We start from the raw sequence: 6000 nt of genomic DNA on the forward strand, positions 1-6000 counted from the left end.
TTGCCTGCTGCTTTTTTCCGCGGCACGTTGGCAGAAGGTCCTTCTTCGGCGGCACGACGGGAGCGGAACTGGAAGCTCCTGTGCACCCCGTGGGGAGTGCACAAAATGCCGCCCCCCCGAATCCTGGCGCCCTAGGCGACTGCCTAGGGTCGTCTAATGGAAGCGCCGGCCCTGGCCCTGGTGCAATTTAAAGAAGACTCAGGGCTGCTCTAACTTATGCTCAGGTGCCTGTGTCCCATGAGGGCTGTTCTGGTGTCCAAGGATCACCAGATTGTAGCAGTGGTAGGGTCATGGACCCTTTTCTTCCCTCATACCCCTTTGCTGGGGGGGATTATAGGGGAAAATTGAAGTTTAAAATGGTGTAATTTATACATTTTTCTGGCCTTATCATGTAAATTACACTCAGACTCTCTTATAACTAGGCTCCTTTAGACTCTCGCCAGCTTACCATCATGAAGCCTTGGCTACACTTGCCGCGCGGGTCGACGCGGTAAGTTCGACTTCTCGGAGTTCGAACTATCGCGTCTAATCTAGACGCGATAGTTCGAACTCCCCCCCGCGCTCCGGTCGACTCCGGAACTCCACCACTGCAAACGGCGGTGGCGGAGTCGACCTCGGAGCCGCGGACTTCGATCCCGCGGCGTCTGGACGGGTGAGTAGTTCGAACTAGGGTACTTTGAGTTCAGCTTGCGTACCCTAGTTTGACCCCCGCGCTTAGTGTAGACCAGGCCTCACACTCTCTTGCTTATCACCTCTGAATGTGGCTTATAATGGAGCCTAAATTGGTATAAATTACATACTATGGGGACTGGAAGAAGATGCAAGTTACTCACCTCTCAATTTGGACCATATTCTTTAAATCATACTGACCCCTACCAAATCTATATTATGTTAACGTTGCAATAGTCCTTCAAAGAAAGAGTTACTTAGAAATATTATCCATGCCACCATTTCCCTGCTACCATGAGTCACTTTTAGCAACTTTTGCATTAACTTCAAATAGCATTGCCTTTGAAGGAAATCACTGAGGATATGCCTTAATCCAGGGGTGGCCAACCTGAGCCTGAGAAGGGGCCAGAATTTACCAATGTACATTGCCAAAGAGCCACAGTAATACATCAGTAGCCCCCATCAGGCCCGCCCCATCTCCCCCAGCACCTCCTGCCCGTCGGCAGTCCTGCCTATTAGCACCTCCCACTCCCTCCCCGTGCCTCCTGCCCACCATTATCAGCTGTTTTGCAGTGTACAGGGGGCTCTGGGATGGAGGGGGAGGAGCAAGGGTGCAGCAGGCTCAGGGGAGGGGGCAGGAAGGGGCGGGGGCCTTGGGGTAAGGGGTGGAGTGGGGGCAGGGCCTGGGGTTGAGCATGGAAAGTTGGCACCTGTAGCTCCAACCCCGGAATCAGCACCTATGCAAGGAGCCGCATATTAACTTCTGAAGAGTCGCATGTGGCTCCAGAACTACAGGTTGGCCACCCCTGCTTTAATCTTTGTGAGGAGCAAGACTTGATACCAGAAACATTCTGAATAATCAGTGGAAGCATATAACGCTAAGAGCAAAATTCACATAAGCATAATGTCTCCAATCCATGGTACTGTAGGAACAAACCAATAATTTTGTAACCTACTGAAATAAAACAGCAGCTAATTGAGCCATGCACACAAAATACATCTGAATATGCCTAGAAATGGGCCTTCATATGGTGGTGGATTCTTCATATCTTGAAGTCTTCAAGACTGGATAACTTTCTATACAGGCTACTAGGCTCAATAGTGGAGTAAGTGGATGAAATTCTATGGCCTGTGTTATACGAGGTCAGATTAGATTATATAATGATCTTTTCTGGCCTTAAAAATCTATGAATCTATGGATATCTCCATCTAATCAAGCCATGTTGTGTCAGTAATAAGCTATTTTCCCACAAACAATCATAAGGGATTTTCATAAGGTTTGGAAGTTTCTCAGTTTTGACTAAGCATCTACTACATAAGATATCTAGTTGAGGTTTACCTGAATTTATCCAAAACCTCAATAATCTGGGAATCTCAGAAGAATAGATTTTCAAGAGAGTTAAAGTAGTTACAGGCATTTTAGGCTCTAATAGCGTGGGGACAATCTTTTTTATGGTATTGCAGTATTTGCATGTCCAAAAAGAAGTTAGCAAAGAAAAACCTATAAAATTTCAAAAAATCATTTTTTCCTCAAACCTCATAAAAATTTGGGGATTTGGTTCAAATATTGGTCAAAGTTCAGCACTGATTGTTATTTTATCTGAATATCTTAAGTTCCAAGTCATTGTTCTTCAATGCTGATGACATGACTGCACCTTGCAGGGCACAACATATGTAGTAGTGTCTGACTTCTAGTTCACTGTACTGTATTTACAAGTCCAAATGGAAACTAGATCTGAACATCCTCAGATTTTCAGAGATGTTTGAAATACTCATCTAGACCCTGGTGTGAATTTGCAAATGGCCTCAAGTGGGAGAGCAAACCAGAAAGCCAGCTCTACAGTTTGCTTGGCATTGCTTGCTTCACATGCCTTACGCCTCTTTCGTTACATTTATACCATGTTGTAAAAAAGGATGTTTAAATTAATGCATTGCCTCATTAAAAATACTCCTTCTGCCCCCTGTGACAGTCACCAATATAATCCACAATTGGTTTTCAATGATTTTTTTGTATGCCTTACTGCTTTGATTGTGCCTAATCTCTTTTTACTAGCAAAATGCAAACAACTCTTCTCCAAAATAACATGTTTCTTTTGAGAGATCTTTCAGACACATTATACATTTAAGAACAAAATTGTTCCAACAACATATTGCAAACCCAGCTGAATTCTCTAATGTTGCTTCCATATTGTATCTTTTCTCTCTATTTAACAGCTGTTTCTTCATCCTTGTGAAATGTTTACCCAAGAGAGAGAACCTTTTTAAGAACCATCCAGCCATCGTGCATTTCAAGGTTTTATTAACCCCTTCACTGCCTTTGAATCTGCAGCGTTGACTGAAAGGTAATGTGGCAAATCTTATAGTTGTATATTTGTTTACATCTCTGCTCTCACTTCCTCCTACTCCATGATCAGCCTCATCCTCTCTTGTAAGGGTTCTTGTGATGCCTTCCCACACTCTAATTCTTGTGCTGTCCTGTTAGGCTTTGAACATCCTCTAATTCCTCCCTGTCCTCCTTCAAATCCCGCCTTAAAACCCACATCCTTTGTGAAGCCTACCAAACATGGATAGTGTGCTCCTCACAGCCATCCCTGTCCACCTGCCTGTTCTGTGTTTCTGTCTGTTACATTTGATTTAGACTGTAAACACGCAACTTGAACCCTGGGTGTAGATCCATTGACTTCAATGGAGCTATGCCAATTTACACCAGCTGAGGATCTGGGCCCATGTCTCGTATAAAGTGTAAAGCACTATGTGTGTGCATGATACTCCATTAGCAACAATAGCTTTGCAGATAATTCACTTGTTTATGTTAATAAAATGTGAGCAATTCCTCCATTTCTTTTTAGCTAGGAGCTAATAATCTCTGGTGGTTTCCCTCAATCAGTTTGTAAAGAAATCTTATTATAGAAACCACAAGCTACTGAGACACTTTTACTCTCGGCACAGGGGCTACATCTGTGTGAAGCAGAGCACACAGCTAGAGCTGTTCTAGTGAGTTATAGTAAAAGAGCAAAATGCCATGGGCCACAGTTCATTACCGGCTGTTTCAGGGAGACAAATATTTATCAGGCAACAAGTTGTATGGGTCTTGATGTAACCAACCATCAGCATGCAATGGGTAATGTTTTCAAAAGCACCTAAGGGACTTAGATGCCTAAGTTGCATGGGACTTGTAAGTGCCAAAGTCACCTGAAAATGGGACATAGGTGTTTTTGAAAATGTTATCCTGCAACTAGTAGTTTAGAAATCTGGCTATGGCTACAGAAGCAGCAAAGCATCTTGGCTTCATTCGAATGCAGCAATGTCCTCTTCCAGAAGGGCCAAAGACCATCTGGAGAAAATGGCATGGATAGCCGTGACTTTCTTTGTGCAGTTGAGATATGTACACTTTTGGGCTGTTTGTCAAGGGTGCTTCTTAAAGGAGTGAGAGGAACAATCGCACACACATGACAAATTGAGAGTTGACAGGCTCAGCCATAATACAAGAATGATTTGTGACTTGTGTGTGTATACAAGTGCTCTGGACTCAGGCTGGCAGCTGGGAGTTCTGTTTATTACTGTGAGTTGAATAGTTTATGAGGAAATGTGTGTGTGAGTGAGACAGAAAGCTCCTCTCTCTCATAAAGTGGACTGAGAGAGTCTGTTAATGACAGGTTTAATCACAATGGGAAACGTGGTACTATATATGCCAGCTTCATGCTAGCTCTCTTCCCAGGCTCGGCTGGAGTTGGTGGAGCAGCTTATGAGAAAACATGCAGGAGGCTGAAGGAGACAGATGGCCCAAATCCAGTAACAGGTTCTGATAACAGAACTCCTAAAATCATCTTGTTTAATAAAAATTGATTATTTTTTGTTCCATGTGAAACAGAGAGAACAATAGAAAATGAGCCCTTGCTCCCACAAATCCTTTGCAAAGGAACAGTGCAGTGTAGATTGGTCCTTTTTTTTAAACTTTAAATACATCATTCTAATGATCATTTTAGACCGAGCTATATTTATTCTGAAATCACAATATTCTTCCTTTAAGGTGCTGACAATTTTTTTCCCTTTAATAGAACCTTTATATCATGCAAGGGGGAGAGAAGAAAGAGCCAGTAACCCGCAAGCAACATCTCACATTACACACCCTTATTTTCTATACCATGGATTCCCATTATAACGAAGTCATTTTTTCCCCACAATACAACCACACTGAGCTTTTCATTTTGCAGTGTATTGGGGAAATAATGAGGACCTGGATTTGTTATACTTGCTTTCAGCTTCATTCTCAAACGAACATCTCAATGTCCAATTTCCCTGTGGGTCAGATCCTGGCCCGCGCTTACGTCAATAGCAAGACTTCTATTGGCTTTGTGGAAGAAGCAGCAGGTCCTTTAATCAATGTAGTCCATGAGAACGGCAACTTTTAGTGCTCTGACTGTGAGCCAGGCATTCTAGGGTGGGATTTTCAAATGGGCTGGCCATGCTTCTAAGTCAATGGCAGTTTTGCCCATGTCAATGGCAATAGAATTAGGCCAATAATGGGCACTTTTGAAAATCTCAACCAGTGTATTTTGAACTCCAGTGTTAGCATCAGTGATATTTGTTATTTTCGTGTTTGCTCAGTTTGGTGATACCAGAATAAAAGATTGTTTTTTGGTATTTTGTTTGCTTACTGCCGCACACACTGACTCCAGTTCTTGTCAACGGGCACTGCCCATCCGAACTGAGAGCAATCTATGGCATTGCAATTTCCACTTTGCTCACTGCAGTCCCTCATTCTACAATTACATCTAGAAGGAAACTCCAGCCACTCTGGAACTTTTGGATTCCCTACTGTCTGCTGACACATGGCAGCATTGCTGCATATCTTGAGGCATCAGACACTACACTAGCATATTTAATCATTAACCAAGATGTATCATGTATGTCATGTGTCAGAGTAAAATCAAAGGGCTAAGATAGTTTTGGAACAAATATCCTGTCCATTTTCTTTTTTCTTTACATAGAATAATGCACATTTCAATGCCCAGAGTAGGTGTTTGAATGGATATATTCCTTTTCCAAATGTTTGTTCATTGCACAAATAAAATCTGCTTTCATACACAGGAAATCTGGAGGGTTTCAATTGAAAATTAATTGTGTTTTCTGATACACAGTATGATTTTGCATAGAAATGCACTGGGAAAGATCATGATCTGCATAAAACACCATACAGTTGGAAACGTCAGATGCAGATTCATTGACTGGCAAAAATATATGTTAGTCTTGATGTATTCTTGGGATAAAATTAATAAAGATCAGTTATGCTCTGAATTAAAGGAAATGGCTCAGCTGGTGCAAATAAAA

This window comes from Mauremys mutica, chromosome 11 (assembly GCF_020497125.1).
Source record: "Mauremys mutica isolate MM-2020 ecotype Southern chromosome 11, ASM2049712v1, whole genome shotgun sequence".
Taxonomy (NCBI): Eukaryota; Metazoa; Chordata; order Testudines; family Geoemydidae; genus Mauremys; species Mauremys mutica.